We start from the raw sequence: 18,385 nt of genomic DNA, 5'->3' as shown, positions 1-18,385 counted from the left end.
TTTAATTAGCCAGTAACACTTATTACATATTGCAACCCTGTTATATTAGTTTCCATAATAGTCCAGATACCTACAACCGGTCCAGGTTAATAGCGTATGGTGCACTTGAGAAGGATTTCTTTTTAAGAAAGTAGCTCCTGCGTGCTTTTCTTTTATGCATTGCAGCATAGATCACATAAGCACTGTTCGTGCTAGGTATTTGTGACACCACTCCAAAGATATCAAAGCAATTATATACATGGTTGCTATTTATCAGAATGTTTCCTTTACCAAAGACTTTATGGAAGAGGAAATTCTACTTAGCATGCAGAATAGAATAGTCCCATCCTCTGAGAGTAACATGATAAATAGTTCTTTATATTAGGGGTCAAAAACACCGCTACTCCATGAACAGAAATAAGCTTTTATTTGACGTATTTATTACATATTTAACCTGTCCTTCCTCCAAGGAGTTCAGAGTGCTGTCCATGGGGTTATCCTAGTTTATGCCCTCAACAATTTTGTTCAGTAAAGCTAAACCAAGAAATATCAACTTGCCAATTACTTTCTGCTCTTTGAGCCAATTTCATTCAGGGCATGGCATGCTGCAGCCTGGCACAATTTTACCCATCTGATGTATATGGTATCCCTTCTAATTAGAAGGCTATTGACTATTTGCTATGGAACCTTGATGATACGCTTTTATTTAGAAGATGACCTGACTACATTGTATGGAACCATCCCATGGAAATAGCATTTTAAATTATTTAGCTGAATTAAACATGGCTTGTGCACTTCTGATTCACTTACAGATTTTCCTAATATGCAACTTGGTATTCATTCAGTTGTTCCATTTATATTAAAAGGAAAATCCATTTTAAGCAGCAGTAGTTGCCAGCTACCTTTGGAGCAGTGGCATGCCCTTTCAAACAACAGACACCTGTTCAAAATAAATCTTTAAGCCCATAAATCACTAGCAACAAGTTTTGTTTTGTTTTTTGCTGCAGGTAATCCTCATGGCTCAGCAAAGCATTTATTCTTGATCTTTTATTTTCTCATCTGATGGGTCATTGAGCAGAAGTTTCACACAATTACTAGCTTGACAATTTCTTGAGGTAGCTATTTAGAACACGGAAAAGGCCTGGGGGCAGTTTGGGTTGCAGTTCTGAATGTCATTGTTTCTAATCTTTTTCGGACTGAAGCATGAGGTATCCATGCTGAGGTTGTTTTAGTTTCCTTCAGAATTTACATTTGTATCATTTTAATTTGTATCTTTTTAAAATTTCCTTAATATTTCATATTGACTACTTATTTTAAAAAGACTTGAGGAGTGTGCTGCTTGAGTTGCAAATATTTGAATTGGCCATGTATCTGTGAATGAGTCTCAGGTCTTAACTTGGTAGGTGTTAAGAGCAATATATAGCACAGGACACTTAAGGAAAATTTCACTCCTGACAGAATATAAAGTTGGGTTACAAACAGTATCCAAACAGATAATCTGTTGAAATGAGGTGCTGGTTTGTCATCCTCCCCTTTTCAAGAAAGGGGTTTTGAGGACATATGATGCAGCCACCTTGTTGGAGCTCAGCAAGCCCCATGTGCCTCTAGAGTTTGCTGCTGTCCTGGTGCCTAAGTATTTACAGGCAACTCCACACCCCTTCTTATCATAGCTGTCAATCCTCCCTTTTTTTGCGGGAAATCCCCTTATGCCAGCACTTTCCCCCGCTGCTTCCTGCTGCTATCCTGGATTGTTAGATATCCTGTAGACTGTCCCCAGGACAGGTGAGGCTGCTGATCCCTTATTTTCAAATCTGAAAGTTGACAGCTATGCTTCTTATGATTCTATATCTTTAAACCAGGCTGGAATCAGACACCCTTCAAATGACCACTGTCCTCTGACAGCCCTACAGATAAAGGACTATCCTTTGTACATGGCCACCCTGGGCCAGGGATCAGTTAGGCTAGAGTGAAAGAACACTAAAGGCATATTTTGCCACTTGTTTATGTCAATCTTTGCTGATGGAGAGATGGAAGTCTTCTTTGCCAGAGTGGAGGTAGTATGCCTCTGAATAAGGGCTGATAGGAGTCACAAGTGAGGAGAGTGTTGTGCTCATGTCCTACTTGCTAGCTTCCTGTAGGCTTCTGTTTTTATTTATTTATTTCAACCATTTGTATACTTCTTAACCTCATAGTCTCTCAACAGTGTTGGCTTCTATGAGAGCTGGCCTAGATGACCCTTTGGTCTGGTGCACTAGGACTTATGGAAGAACCCAGCTTTGGATTCCACAGGGTCAGTACTTCACAGTTTCTTTATAGGAAGTTTGCAGTTCTTTAAAAAATATTGACTATTCTTGTTGCTCATACCCATTACATAACATTGGCAGTATCTTAAGTGAAGCATGTGTTCCTTTATCAAATGTCACATGGAGGCAATAATATGGTGCAATATTGAATACTATTTTATGCCTTAACCAAAAAGGAGATCTCCCTTTAACACAATTTATCATAATGATAATGTAGAACCTGAAAACCTCTCAGGAAGATATATTTTAAGGAAGTCGGAATAGAACAAGATGTAGCTGTTTTTCAGACCTGCAATCATTTTTATGTGAAGTGTAGTCAAAAATCAAGTTATCGTTTCAGGAAGATGTATGCTTGATCAGTCTTGTATTATAATGCGCCTTTTATGAACATATACAAAACATCTGTGATGAGAAATAATGGAATAATAACAGAAAAGTGGGGGACATTCTTGAGGTATTATCTCCATAAATTATGAGCATTGGTATTCTAGGGCTCAGATTGTAGAGAAAACAAAAGGAAACATGAGACAAAATAGATTAACTCATGTGTGCCTGTCCAAAGCAGACAAATATACTCTGGCAAATTTCAAATTAGGTAGATGATGTGAATTATTAATGTGTATTAAATCATGTTAACTGTTCTTACATATCAGTTCTCAATGCTTGGGATATATTGGCTTAAAGTGAATTGGTTAGAAACTTGACCTGTTTTGCATTGAACATTTTTGGCTCCCACATTTGCATTTTCATCCTACCATTTATTTTATGAAAATTGTACCATGAATCAGACTTTTTTTTTTAATGTTCAGGATTTTAGGAATACGGATCTAATTTCATAAAGATGTCCAAAACAGTTTTTGTTAGGTGATTGGGTTAAGTGCACGTTCTTATTTGGGGAAATGTGTTCTTAGAATTTCTTTGAGAGGCAGGACTGTTGCCAAACATTTCATTTTGGTTTTGATGCACATGCAATATGTGTAGCATGCAGTTATAACAGACAGCTATTTTCATAAATGACGGCTTTCTCGATCAAATTACATTTTGACTGGAAAAATTGGAAAGAATTGGATCTCACATCTTTTGTCAGATCGAGAGCTTGTTTAGCCATACTGATCTACTTCAGATTATCACATCTCACTTTAGTAAACTAAAATTTTATTGTGCATATAGCTCCTTTACTCCTCCCTTCTCAGTATATCATAATTAAACTAGGAAGTCTTCAGTAAACCATAGCATCTTATTATATCTGTCTTGGAAAAGTATGGTTACCATGTTCGGAACAAGCCAGGATTTTAAACCAACTTCAGACGAGAGCATGCACTACTGAGACCAACCTATACCAATCTAGGATGGGTATCAGCGCTCCTAGCTATAGAAGCTGCTTGAAACTCCAGCAAGAAGTTGGAATCCAGGAGTAGTCCCATATGATGAACCTGCCCCTTAAGGGGGAATACAACTCAGATAACAGGTTGTACTCCCAACCACAGGACCTCTGTCTTATCAGGAGCCAGCCTCAATTTATTAACCTTGATCCAGCCCATCACTGTTTCCAGACACCAGTCCAACACCTTCACAGCCTCTCCTGGTAGCAATGAAATGGAGAGATAAGAGTTGGAGAGACTACAGTGGAACTTACTATATTTTGCCCAGGCATACTTGCTGCTGGCTGGCCACCACCCTCTTGATCAGCTTGCCAAGGAAAAGAATATTAGATACTGGATGGTAGTTTTCTAAAATCTATGGGAGCAGCATTGCCTCCTCTTTCAAACTCCTTCACAATATAACCACTCCCCACACCCATCCAGTCATTCCTCTCATGCTAGATTTTATCAGGCATAATGGGCAAGGATCAAGAGGGCACATTGGCCTCAATGCCACAAATATCCTTCACAAATCTTACAACAGGTTATTTATTGACTGATCTGTCTGGACCAACCAGTTTACTATTTTAAGAGCTCTGCTAGGTTAGGGCTGGAGAGGGTTGTTTCTGTGCTGATTTTGTATGAAAAAATGAGCAATCCTGTCAGTGGCCTCTACCCTCTTACTCTTCCATTGGGAAAGTCGGGCCTTGGCAGCAGCAGCCATATAATTGGGAAATTCCCTTGGAGCCTTCAGAAATCTAATGGATTTGCTTTTCATTGTTAATATTCAAATGATCTATATTCATGTATTTTTGATAAATAAGAACGTGTAGCAATTCAGAAAACTGTTCATTATGCACAAATAATTTTACAAGACAATTTGAAGCCCAGAGAGAGCATCCGTATTGATCTGAAAGACTTATTTACAATTATGTATTTACATCAGTGTGAATTATTCTTGTGAGCTGGCATTTAAACTTACGCTCAGGAGAGAAATTGCCTGCAGAAGTTGTTTCACCCAACAGTGAGCAATGCAAAAATTCTATGTTTAATTTTATTTAAATTTCAATGTATAATAGCAGTATTTTTTCAGACTGAGCTCAACACACTGCATAGAAATAGGTTCTCTTGAAATCAGTGTCTTATTTCAACTTCAGAACCACCTTGCCAAAGCGTGTATGTGTATGTCTGTGCACACACAGTCAGGCCTTCCCCCTTAGTTTTCATTTTAGCAGCTCTAGTATAAAACTGCTGCACTTACAAGTACTAAAATGCACTTTGGGAGTTATAGGTGTTTGGGCAAAAATTAATGGGATAACCTGACTCTACGAGAGAGAGATCCAGACACCACATTAGTGAATTTTAGCACTGTAGTCAGAGTGTTTAGATTTGGAGTTGAAGAAGTAGAATCACCATACCAAAGAATTACTGAAGCATACAATATGCTATAGAAATGTAGAAGATTGTATGGAAAAGGATTAGGTTTGCTTGGATTATAGACTTGACATGTGTGACAGTTGCTGTTCTTAAATAGAAAGTAAGATCATTTTGGTTCACACAAGTTTCTGGCAGACCATGCATGTAGTTCCTTTATTTCATTCTAGTCCTGACATTATACATTGAAAATACTGTTTTTCACATTGGAAAAGGAAACGGAAACCAAATTATGATGTTAATTAGGAGTGGAAAAAAGTTCTTTAGAAATAATCTTGTCTTATTTTCAAATCGCTCTTTTTTCTATTCCAAATAAGCTTCCCATAAATGTCTGTTCAGCTATTAGTTTGCCAAAGTTGACATATAAAGCAACACAGTTAAACCTAGCATCAACATGTGGCATCCTCAGAAACTACTACAGCTCAAGTGCCTCAGCTGAGCCCACCACTGACGCATTCACTTGACCCTCCAACAGGCACTGTTCCAAGGCATTGCAGGAAATTAAATTGTGGGTTGGCACTGGATCACAGTGCTGCTGTGACTTCCGCCGTCAATACTATCAGCCCCACCAAATAAGCTTTCCCTAGGCAAAGGATTGGCTTTTTAACCAGTTTGCCTATACTGAGACGTGTTCACAGATTCTGCTTCAGTAGTGAATTCTATTCTGTCTTCCTCAGTCAATGCATACTTTGAGCAGAACACAATTTTGTTGTTATTTGAGAACCCATTTATTTTAAACTGCTGATGAATGACTTCTAAACTGTAGCCATGCTTTACTGAAAGGAAATTCCAGGAAGAAAGATTCATCATCTTAAATAACATGTAAAAATGTAAGAAGAGGCACGTTAGATCAAACCAAGGATCCGTCTAGTCCAGAATCCTAATTTAAACTGGTGTCAGCCAGACGCATTCAGGCTAATAACTATTGATATACCTATCATTCACAAATAAAATATTTATTTTGAGTTTAATCAATATAAAGTCTGCAATGTAAGAACAATGTAAGAATTTCTATATTGTGTGTGTGTGTGTGTGTGTGTGTGTGTGTGTGTGTGTTTTAAATCTGCCCACCTCTTCATCTAAGAACATAAAAGTTGGCTGGTTAAGAAAGGGTTGGCTAACATAAAAGGTTGGTTAGCATAAACCAATGTTCATTAGTTTCAAAAAGTTCCCTTAGCATAGGTATGGGCATCCTGTGTCTCTGCAGATGTTGCTGGACTACAAGTACCACCTCCAGCTATGAGCCATGCTGACTAAAGATGATCGGAGTTGTAGTCAAACAGCATCTGGAGGACCACAGGTTCCCTACCTCTGCTTTAGCACAATTTAGTAAGAAGCACCCCATGATTCAAACAGTAAAAAGGTGATATCCTGCTATTATCTGCACATACCTCAAGACTAGTAACAGTCCTAAGACGGCTATAAGTTAGATTAGGTCTTGTGCCAGTAGCTAAAGGACTACAATTTACAAGTTCACAGTCTCTTTTCTAATCATAATTATAATTTCTGAACAGAGAATATAAAACAAAATAAATTGAAAGAGAGCAAATTAGCAGTGAACCTCCATATTTGAAGAATTTATACGAAACAGTGAATGAAACAGCTGTGTGTTAATATTCAGCTGGTGCCATGGACTTCAGGGATAGGATTCAACTAATGAGTCTTGTTAGTGGAAACCCTGCAAAAAGGGCTTCCACTTGTGCAACAGGACTTTCCCCTCGCCCTCCCTAAATGGTTCGGTATGTGTATGTTGGGAGAATTCCTGAAACAGTGTGCAGGTGGAGGATAGGGCAGATCAATCCATTTGGCAACGGTTGCCTTACCCTGATGTTCAAATCTTCCTCAAGTCTTCAAATGATTTTAAGAATTGAATTTAATTTAATATTTTGCTTTGCATAGAAAATAAATAGTAAGTCACATATAACGTTGTGATGTGTATATCAGTATATGAGGTTCTCTGCCATTCTATAAATTGTGTTCTCCTTGGTTTGCCTATTTTGCTGATGCATACCTTGTCGGATGCTGCTGCTTTTAGAGGGATATCTGTTCTCCTCCCTTTCCTCCTAAAAGTGTGTTAAGGCTGTTCCTGGGAACAGTAATTATAGATGTAAGCAAGTGTACAGATTGAGTGATGGCTGTGATAGTGAAAAAAATTGAGCAAGCAGGGTAGATAACATTTGAACTTAAGTGGGTATCATCTTCTTAAAATTAGGTTCCAGTATTTTACTCCTTGCACAAGCTAGTGCAGTGTAGTGACCCCAATAGCAGTCCACTTTGAAACCATTTACAAAAGCCTACTGTATATCTGTTAAAACTGTGTGAAAAGAACACACAGAGAGGCTGTGGAACAATGTGCACACCACCGTCTGTTACAACCCAACTTTCCTGCATTGAACAGGTGCTTCAGCTCTTTGTGCTCAATGTAGGAAGGTTTGGGGTGGAACAAACAAGAATGTGGATAGTGGTGGCTGCCCCCCCCCCCTTACCTTTGCCATTTCCACTTTTGGAATAATTCCTGAATAGGGCTTGAGTTTCAGTGTGCTGGATCACTGAATATTAAAACTATTAATAAACAATGCCAGTTCATATTTACTAGATTATCTTATAGGTGAATCAGTTATGATTAATAAAATAATGCCTGCCACTTGAGAGAAGAGGCTTACCGATGATTTTCTGGAGCCTTGTGGTAGTGATTATGCAAACCAAGGGTTCATAATTTAAAAATAAAATTAAAAAGAACGGGAGCAAACAGCCTTTCCTGCCAGCAAAATGCTGCAAAGTATTTGTAAGCAAAAAATAAATTCACCTTCAGGTAAGCATTTTAGAGACCCCTGCTATGTGTGCAGTATTAAAAACATATGGCTTTTTTTAAAAAAAAATAAAAATCCTGTTTTCCTTCAGTCACATCATATCACAACTTAACAGGATAATGTTCAAATAGTACATTATTTAGACACTTTGGAGTACATTTTCAAAGGTTAGCATGGGGTTTTAGCCACAGGATTCCCATTAAGCTCAATGGGAGCTTTATAGCTAAAAACCCACACAGTGGCTTGAAAATGTACCTCTGACTGTGTTGAAGATAGATGTGGAGTACAAGTGGCGGAGGCAGGGGTAAATAAGGGGTGGTGTGACTCTTACTATAGGACTACCATTATGTCTCACCCCTCCTTCACCCTGGCTTTCCTTACAAGTCATCCTCTGTGGTTTCTCTGCCCTTTATTCCCACCTTTTATTGGGGAGGAAATGTACTGAAATAAAATGCTTTGGTGCAGCGACTGCCTTCTTTCATTTTGTCCTGTTACATTGCTAGAGCCCTGTCCTATGATGCTATATCCTCTTTGTCTTCTTAAAAATGCCCTCTCCTTTCAACTCTTATCTTCTCCAGTCCACACATATTCTCATTCCTGCCTCCTTAAAATTCTTACATTTGTTCTATTGTTTGAAGTTTACGTCTCTCTTACTCTGTGGCAGCCATTTTCAAATTGTGTTTACAGGAATCCTAGGGTTCCTCAGAAGTTTATCAGAGGTTTATCGGTTATTATATAAGCAATGAGAAATGAGCTGTCCTGAAATGTGAATGGCTTTTCAGCATTACCAAACTTTGCCTGCGTTGTACAGTGTTGATAGCGTTCCAGCCTTCACTCTCTTTCCCTCTATGCACGCGCTTGAAGAACTTTTGTTCTTCCTATACAGACAGTACACACATTTAACTTGCACAATTTCAGGGTGGAGATGCTCTCATTAGATCTTGCTCACAGTTTCAAGTGGGCAATGTGGAAATACTCTCATAAGATGTTGTGGGAAGTCATATTGTCTCGTGAGAGTTCTATAAGTGTGTGCATAGAGGGATGTAATTTCAGCAGAAAACTGAAACTTAAGATAGCATCCATTTTAAGAGCAGTTGTAGGTTGCACTGTGTTAAGTAAAATACATTTGTTGTATACTTCAACTCATTTGTGGCAGCTAAAAGTCACTTAGTCTCAGAGCAAGGAAGTTCTAGCACTAACAAAAGCCCAAACAGAACCACAATTGACACATGCAGAGATAGAAAAGGCCTGTTCTCCCTAGAAGCGAAAAGAACTTCCAGGGTGGAAATCTGGGAGAAGAAATGGAAGCTCTCAGGTGAGAGCTGGGAAGGTCCATTTCCTTTTGGGTGAAATATGGGTTAAGATCTATCTCTGATAAAGGTCTCTGTATTTTACTTCTCTCTCTCTCTCTCCCTCCTATTTTCTTTGTTTTCTCTTGCTCTTTCTTTCTTCTTTCTTCTCTATTTTTATTTAGATTAGTTTGCTGTTTATTGTGTTCTATGCTGAAAACTTTCAGTAAAAATTCAGATTAAAAAAGGAAAGAAGGCCTTCTCCAAATGTGGCATAAATATAATGGTTCCCAAACTTTTTTTACTTATAGACCACTGGAAAATTGCTGACAGTTTTGGTGGACCACTTAATGATTTTTCTCTGTGTTATAGCAATTGTAATTCCATAGAGTTCAAACTGTAATAAATTAAACACAAAACAAGGAGTAAAAGAAACAATAAAAAACAATTAAAAATCAATATGAATATCCAATGCAATGAACCATTGCCAATCACAAATCCACACACACACCTGAATGAACCACAGTTTAGGATCCCCTGCTGTGCAACATCTGGAAAAGAATGCATAAAAATTCCAAGTATGTTTAAATGAGAGAAACAGAATATCAAGGTAACACTATATACACTGGTGGAAATATGAAAATCCACATGATTTCTTCATTGGCACACATCGTTTTTCAACTTTGAAAAGATGAGCTCTCTGGGAAATTCTCGTAAATGATCACAGAATAGTTCATTTTAAAATGGAAATGAAGGCACAGGTTAATGCAATTCTTTTTTTCTTACAAACTTATTGGAATTTGAATAACACCATTATATAAGATAAGTTACATATTCTGGGAAAAGATCACACTTGTTTGGTAATTGTAATCTGCATTGGAGGTATAAAGGCAAGGCATCTCAGCTGGAATTCCAGTAGTGCATTTTAGTGTGCAAGCTGCAGAGGGTATACAAGCTGTGACTAATTTAAATTTAATACAGAAGACCTAATTTAATAGAAACTGATCTGGAGGATCAGCTTATACAATTACAAAGTTGTGCTTCAAGGTCTAGTTTGTTTACCAGATGAAAAACTCTAGAAAAATAAAACTACAGGTACTACCTGTAATAGATGCACCATAGGCCTCATCATCATCATCAGTAATAATAATTAATTTTATTATATTAATTGGATTTCTTATCCATTCTTCACCATAAGGATTCAATGCATGTTGCAACAATGTAAAAACACTATTAAATCAGTTGAAAACAATTTACAATCCAGAGAATAGGGATATAAAGAAGCATACATATGTATGTGGGGGGGGGCAGATAGATAGATAGATAGATAGATAGATAGATAGATAGATAGATAGATAGATAGATTGATTTCAAATGGAACTGAATCATATGGGAAAAGTGAAGGTGATAGTCAGGTTAAAAGAACTTGGAGATTGAGTCAGTCCTGTAGTTCCTGTGAACAAACCTGACATAATAAGTTGGGACAGTGCTTTTTTTCTAGACAAATAGGTGCCAGTGCTATTCATGAAGTTGTTACAGTAAGCGCCACACTTTTTAACAGCAAAAAAGATGTGCCAGTACTGCATATCCTTGAGTACTCCAATTTCCACCAGTGCCTGTCCACCTGAGCCTCTCATCCCATGTTGCTTTTTGGAATAGGTTTTTGGCTTCAGTATAAAAAACTATTCAAGAAAATTCCACTGCACAACCGTACATGCAATTCTTGGACCTGAGTTGGGCAGAACCAAAATGCAACTCTACTTACACTATCCACTTGTACATCAGTGATTTTCAAGGAGTGAAAAAGGGAAGTGAAATTTCAGAGAAAGTTATGTAAACAATTATTCTATAATATAATATAAATATAAAAATATAATAATAATATAAAACAATTTTATTATGCATGCCTAAGACAATGTTTGGGTCTTCATGCCTTTTACATTTCCCCTTCTTCAATTTTGCAGTTAGTTTCCTTGTTTTGTACCTATTGAAATATTTGATAATAATTATTTATCTTAAACAAAGTTCCGAGAAGGCTACTGGAAGTGACAGCAGTCTTTGCTGCTACTAACTCAAGACAGAATATCAATTACTCAATGAAAATAAAATGATTGTTTAATTGATATTCCATCTTGAGTTGGCAGGAGCAAATACTTCAATCCAAGTATTCTGTTTAGACTTTGAGCACCATGACATTTTAAAAAATAAAATATTACTCATAGAATCTTAGACTCAGATTATTTATAAGTAGTTGTGCTCAGTCTGTTTTTGTGAATAAATACAAGAAAAGCTATTATCATATCCTATGCTTTGTTCTCCATGTTTCTGCAATTTGTATACCTCTTGGAATTCTAGAATTAGTCAATATGATAACTTAATTAATTGTGGTTATACTTTCATTGTCTTATTCTCAATTGCTGAGTAATAGAAGAGCTGTTGTATCATTTTAAAGAGCTGTTGTATCATTTTAAAGGACACAGATAATTAAGCCCATAGAGATGGTTGCTCACCAAGCTGTTCAATTTTGTTGTGTGGTTAGATAGTGCAAATGAGGCTCTCCCCCCGCCCCCTCTCTCTGTAGCTCTCTCCTATTACCTCCCTGTTCTTGATTTACCTCATCAGTTGCCTGGATTTTCAGACCACTTATATAATGGTAACATCAAAATGACAACACTATCCTCATTACCCCAGAAACTGCCTTATTTATCCAGCCCTGCTTCTTCACCTGCCTGTCTGATAAATTCAATATAGATTCTTCATTGCCATCTCAGACTCAACATGAGTCCCTGTCTTTGCCCTCTCTTACCTTCTCAGCACTGCACTCATCTGGGCACATATTCCTTCTGTATTTACATTTGCCTCCATCTCTTCTTCTCCTGCTCCTCCTTTCATTGCTTTCCATGTGCAAGGGTTTTGATGGTAAGTTTATTGGTGCTTGGACTTGCTTATCTCTTGGTCGTTTGTGAAATACCACACACGGTTAGTGGTACTGGGTAGATAACGTTTACAGTAATATTTTCTCATTGTGTATCTGCAACAAAACTTAGCTCAAGTGCAGATGTTTCTTCTGTATACATTGTGTTACATAAAACTGTCTTCTGTGAATTATAACAAAAGGAAGATATTGAAGTAGAGTCCCTCATTATTTTCCTATCCTCTTTCAACTTTGCCCTTAAGACTTAGCTGTTTCTGGATTTAATTAGAAACATGAAACCTTCTGTCACCTCCCACCCTATTGGTTTCTACCCTCCCCTCAGGCCTTCACAATTACAGTTTTTATTCTTTCAGGACTTGTAGGAAATGCTTGCACAATACCAGATAGATATTCACATGTGACCATGGCACATGAGTCTTTTATGCTTTGGATGCACATACTTCACTTGGAAGGTCAGAGAGTTTTGCCACACCTAATTATTAATTGAACAGGTTAGAATGAGGCATATTAAATGAGGGAGAGGGTGCTTTTTTCTTAACTGATCTAGTGTAGTTTTGTAAAGTTCCTTAATTTGAAACTTTATTTTATTCGTTTGACACAAAAAATGGCAATGTTCACATGACTCCATACTTTTGAAGTAACTATTTATTTGCCAACATTTAAAAACTGGTGCTGTAGTCAGTGAGGCATCATTTCCCCACCAAACTGTTCTTCACTCCATTTGCAAGTTTACAAACCATAGTAGTAATTAACTATGGTCAAATTACATTTGTCAGATAAATGAACAAAGTAGAATTAGTGATGGATCATCCTTGCCTCTTTTATTGTGTTTGCTCACATTACTAATTTGCAAAATTCAATAATTCACAATGAACTTCCTGGTAATATGTGTGAATTAAAGATGTTCTTTTATACTACTATTCACAGGGGTGCCATAGAGATTAATTGAGGGCAAATCTGTCATCAGCTACATGTACAACTTCTATTGCCTTTGGTTGTCTGAATGTCTCACTAAAGGCGAATTTATCCTTTATTTCGGAAGTACTTTGAAATTCTTCTATTTAAAAGGAAAGAAATATCAATAGAGTGGGGGGGGGGGATAGAGAACAGATCCTGAAGCCTGTTTGTCTGTCTGCCGTGGACAAAACTTGGCCCAGTTCAGAAAACACTCATTCTAATACCCTTGTCCATATATGACCACAATATTATTTTGCCACTGATTTGATATTTGAATTGATTTCTCTGACAGCTTTCTATATAGATTTGTTTTATAACGTGTTTAAGTTTTGAACAGATGGGTAAACATATAAGAAATCTTTTTTCTTTCTTTTTAAAGGCAGTATGTTGTACATGTTCTAAGGACTGTCTTGGCACTTCATGGTCTATGAATAATACCAATTTGTGAGGATGATCCAAGTTCAAATGAGTGCTAATTGCATTCTGTTCTACTTTTCTTCCACCTGATCACTTTATTTAGTTCTTTCCGCACTACTTCCATTACCCTTCATTATATGTCCTATGGCAGCACTACAACCTGCTTCAATCCTGGTTTTATGTTTATTCTGCTTTGTTACTTATGGATATTACTAAAATGTTCTTTTGCAGACTTGAATGTACTAGTGCTATTGTAGGAGTTTGGGGGATGCCTATTGAACCAGAATCCTCAGGTTTCAGTAATTACATTTGTGAAACCATACACTGGTCAAAACCCTAAGAAAGCCTAAATTTTACACCACCTCCAGGGTCTCCAGAGGATGGTCTGAAGGAACATCTCCTGCAGTGATGGGACTGTAGCTTAGTGGTAGAGTACATCCTTGGCATCTTTTCTTAGAAGTACCCAGTAACAGGTAATATAAAAGACCTTTATAGCCAGTGTGGTGTAGTGGTTAAGAGCGGTTGACTCGTAATCTGGGGAACCAGGTTCGCATCTCTCCGCTCCTCCACACGCAGCTGCTGGGTGACCTTGGGCTAGTCACACTCCTCTGAAGTCTCTCAGCCCCACTCACTTCACAGAGTGTTTGTTGTGAGGGAGGAAGGCAAAGGAGATTGTTAGCCACTTTGAGACTCCTTTGGGTAGTGATAAAGCGGGATATCAAATCCAAACACCGCCTCCTCCTCCTCCTCCTCCTCTTCTTCTTCTTCTTTTCTTTAACACAGGAGACCCGCTGCCAATCAGAGTAGACAATTCTGAGTTAGATGCGTAAATAGTCTGATCCAGTTTCTCCCAATAAAATTTGTAAAAAAAAGAATGCTTTATTTTTTGTTCATACCCTATGTGCATGTCTGCCCAAATGAGCACAACATCTTATAGCATTTAAAGTAATGTCTTTCTACATTGCTGAATCAGCATTATAGATAAGCCAACCTCTACAGATGCTTTTAATAAAAATAACTACAACAAAGCCCACATTTAGTTTTCTGTTATAACAACACTTCCTAATATCTGGATTAGTTTTTCACACTGTCTCTAGAAATTGTTGTTTTGCCATAAGGTGGGATCTGATCTGTACATTCAACAAAGAGCAGTCTAGTTCGAGGCTACAATCGATCTCTGAAAAGACATTAAAGAAAATGAGTTTCTGAGGTGTTGTGGTTGTTTTTGTAATAGTGAGCAAAACTCACGATTTTCTGTTGTCAAAAACTTGTAACATGCAATACTGTTCTGAGAGTTAGTGCCATACACTTATTTAACTTCTCAACCCTTGAATGGGTTCTTGGCTTCAATCTAGAATATTGATTCAAGAGTTTATAATAACCTAACACAATTACTACCTGCTCTTTATTGCAAATGCAGTTTCAAATTAAAACAAATCTGGATGCATCATGCAATCACTAAAATCAAGACACATAGTTAAAACCAGCCAGTTAAAATAGAGATAAGCACTGGTGTTTATTATTTGTACGTGGATATCTGCATTGAAGGGGGTTAGACTATATCACCTTTGGGACCCTTTCCAACTCTACTGTTCTGTGATTCTATGACCTATGTTTCTGCTATCACTTGAATCAGGGATGAGAAACCTGTGGCCTTCTAGATATTGCTGGACTACATTTGCCATCATCCCTGATGACTAGCTAATTGGGAGTCCAACAATAGAAGGGGATCCCAGTTTCTCAACCCTTGAATTCTATTAATGGAAATGTTATATTGCAATAGAAGGCAGTAAAGGAAACTTCATGTCTACATAAAATGATGTATAGATGTTGGTGGCTCTAACATTGAAATTTGTGGGGCCAACAATGGGTTTGCAGCCAGGCTGCACTTACATGAAGGTATGATTTATGTGAATGCTATGCATACTTACATAATGGCACCAGCACTTTTTGGAGCTAATTCCATACCTCTGTTTGTTGGAACAGCTTCCGTTTGGATTTTCAAATAAATAGTGTCTCGCCAGTAGTACTGGTGCGAAGCTATTTTGCAATCTAGGCAAGCCTAACTACTTGAACCCCCCCTCCCCAAAAAATGGGTAACTTCAATTTTCAAAAGCAAATGTATGGCAGAAAAAATGAAAAACACAAAACTTGCAACTGCTAAATTTAATGTAAATTGCAAGAATAAGTAACACAACCCTCATTGTACTTCAAAAATAATAGATTTCTTCATAAAATAAAAGCAAAATATTATCAGAACTTTATAACAAAAACTAATCTGTATAAAGCTGTGCCCTTCGAAGGTCGTTACTGTGCCCCTCGGTCTGTACCCTTGGTGGCTGCTTGCTTGGCTTCATGATAGCGTTAGCCATGTCAGTGTGACAGAAAGCTCAGCTAGGCCAGAGTTTGTTGGTGCAGTGCAGTGGAATTCCACCAGGGGGCGGGGCTGGGGCTTCTCTCCGATTGGCTGTGGGTACAGCTAGCCAAAGGCAGGTGGAGACAGCACTTTTGGAGGGAAAAAGGAAAGGCATCTGGAGGGTTTGGTTCTGGTCAGGAGCATAGCTCCTGAGCTATGTGTGTAAAATCCACTCGAGGAAAACATTAGAGATTGAAAGACAGTGATGGGTGTTTTTAAGAGTATTCAGACAAGAGAAAAGTAGGAAGCTGAACTGGAGACAGGAAAAGTGGAAGTGTGAGGAAACACTCTTACTTGGGCCTCATTTCAGTCAGAAGGGGAGTGAGTTTCTGAAAACAGCAGAATCCGCAACCAGTTAGGAGGGGTGTGGTAATCCCCTGGATCCTGTTATATTATTAGAGGAGCCTCAGGATTGTGATTTATAAAAGGCTTGGAAACTAACAGAAAGCACCACCTTGTTTAAGAACCAAAGTATTATGCTGTGACACAAATAAGTTTAAGGAACTGAAGTGAAAAGAAGCTGTGCAGTTATCATCTTGTTTCAAAGCCTATAATGTCCACTGAATTTAATATAAATAAGTTTACTGAAATAATTTTATCTCCTGACACATCCTTAGTTTTACCAAAATAAACCCTTTCACTGTTTAACTCCCGTAAGTTTCCAAGAGTCAAAGTTTTCTTCATAAAAAAACCCCACAGTAGTTAAGAGGGGCTTTGCCTTAGTCAGCTACAAGCGTGATAAAGTTAAGGTGCTACCATGCTTGAACTGACTCTTGTTTTAATGTGCCTTTTAAGCCTCTACAATAGTATTACTGTGCTATTGGAAAATCAGCATATAATTATGTTTTAATACAAGTTTGTGAGGCCACATGCAGAAGTATGCTCCATGGTATTTTATTTTATTTTATGGAGGGTATATTAGGGAAGAAAAAGATTTGGAATGAGAAAGGGCTCTGAATAAGGTCAAGATATAAAACACAAATGATTCCAATCTGCTGCTGAGAAACTGTTCTCCTGTCTGAACTGAAGATGATACTTGGTTTATTTTTGTTCACATTTGGTCAACAGATGGTGTAACTGTACTAGCTGCATTCGGGCGGATGAAAAGTATGCATATCGTAAATAATGATTATACTAAAAATAACAATTTCCACTGGACATCTGATTAGAATGAATTTCTTGCAATGGGAAGCTGGATAAATGTCAATTTAATGTAAAGCACTAAACAAATTGAAATGTTATCAAAAGTAACTATATTTAATTCTGACTGGTATGATAGATGAGGCCTAAATTCCCAAAGAATATTGCATGCTGGAAATAAACAGTGGAAGGCCATTACTTTAATGTGCTACTTGTGAGCAGCAGAACTCTTCTGTCTCTAGAATAGAAAGGGCTATTGGTCTTACCTGAAGTGTAGATAGGATAGGTTCTGAGGACACGAATGGACCTTGGTCTGACCCAGCAATGTGATTCCAAGGTTTTTGTTACTTGAAAAAAAACTTTCAAATTCTATTTCAAAGGAGATTCTGACTAAACATTAGGAAAAACATTCTGAAAGTAAGAAATGTTTGACAGTGGAAGATGGTGGACACTCCTTTAGTGGAGGTTTTTAAACAGACGTTGGATGGCCATCTGCCAGGGCTTATTTGGCTGTGATTCCTGCATTGCAGGGAATTGGACCAGATGACCCTTGGGTTCCCTCTCAACTTTTTGATTCTGTTCTCTATATTGGCAGCCAGAGTACTGAACAGAACATTGGGTTTCAATCGGGAACCCTCAGTTCAGAGCCTTGTTCAGCTTGCCAGTGCTTATTTGTGTTTATGGAGTCATAGTGGAAAAAAACTTTGTTGTCCTAATGATAGATGGCACTAGCCCTGTATGATAGGGATACTCAGGAGTATTGAGCATTTAGGAGCATCGTTTTATGCTTTGCCACAAAAATGCCCCTGAAACTACCAGAATCTTTTATAAATAATAATTTTGCATTAGTGGGTGGGGTGGAGGCATTTACCTAACCTCCTGGTGGGTGAGTTGCTGCTCAGTGGGTGGAAGAGGGGACAGGTGAGGCAGTGGGGAGGGCGACATGTTGCATGTACACCAGCAGGACAGCCAGAGTGCAGCTGCATTTGCCTTGCCCCTGCCCCCCCCCCCGGTAGATAATAGTGATTCTTCACTAGGAGGTCAAGTGAGCACCTCTGCCCCACTACACCCTTCATAGAACAGCTGCTATAATTATGGGTTTCTATTTTTTAATATGTTTCTCAACTTGAGCGAGGTGATTGGTTGTACAAAAGAACTACAGTGGTACCTCGGGTTAAGTACTTAATTCGTTCCGGAGATCCATTCTTAACCTGAAACTGTTCTTAACCTGAAGCACTACTTTAGCTAATGGGCCTGCCGCCCTGCTGGAGCACGATTTCTGTTCTCATCCTGAAGCAAAGTTCTTAACCTGAGGTACTATTTCTGGGTTAGCGGAGTCTGTAA

The 18,385-nt window shown here is 38.0% G+C and overlaps 1 protein-coding gene across 15 annotated transcripts in view; it reads left to right on the top strand.

Annotated features, from left to right (window-relative positions):
* Positions 1 to 18,385, top strand: part of NCKAP5 (NCK associated protein 5) — a 629,163-nt gene that overhangs the window by 402,184 nt on the left and 208,594 nt on the right. Inside the window, exons 1-2 of one of the 15 annotated variants that reach the window (XM_083487641.1) lie at positions 15,999 to 16,177; positions 16,970 to 17,008. The exons of 12 other annotated variants lie outside the window; for them this stretch is intronic. The gene's annotated coding sequence lies outside the window, so the exon portion shown is untranslated. Of the gene's footprint in view, positions 1 to 15,995; positions 16,178 to 16,900; positions 17,009 to 18,385 lie in introns of those variants that run through there. 2 more of the 15 variants (XM_083487642.1, XM_083487643.1) reach the window with 2 other exon arrangements.

The sequence above is a fragment of the Podarcis liolepis genome (assembly GCF_965112155.1).
Source record: "Podarcis liolepis genome assembly, chromosome: 1".
In the NCBI taxonomy this organism is placed as follows: Eukaryota; Metazoa; Chordata; class Lepidosauria; order Squamata; family Lacertidae; genus Podarcis; species Podarcis liolepis.
This window is presented reverse-complemented; position numbering and strand designations above follow the sequence as displayed.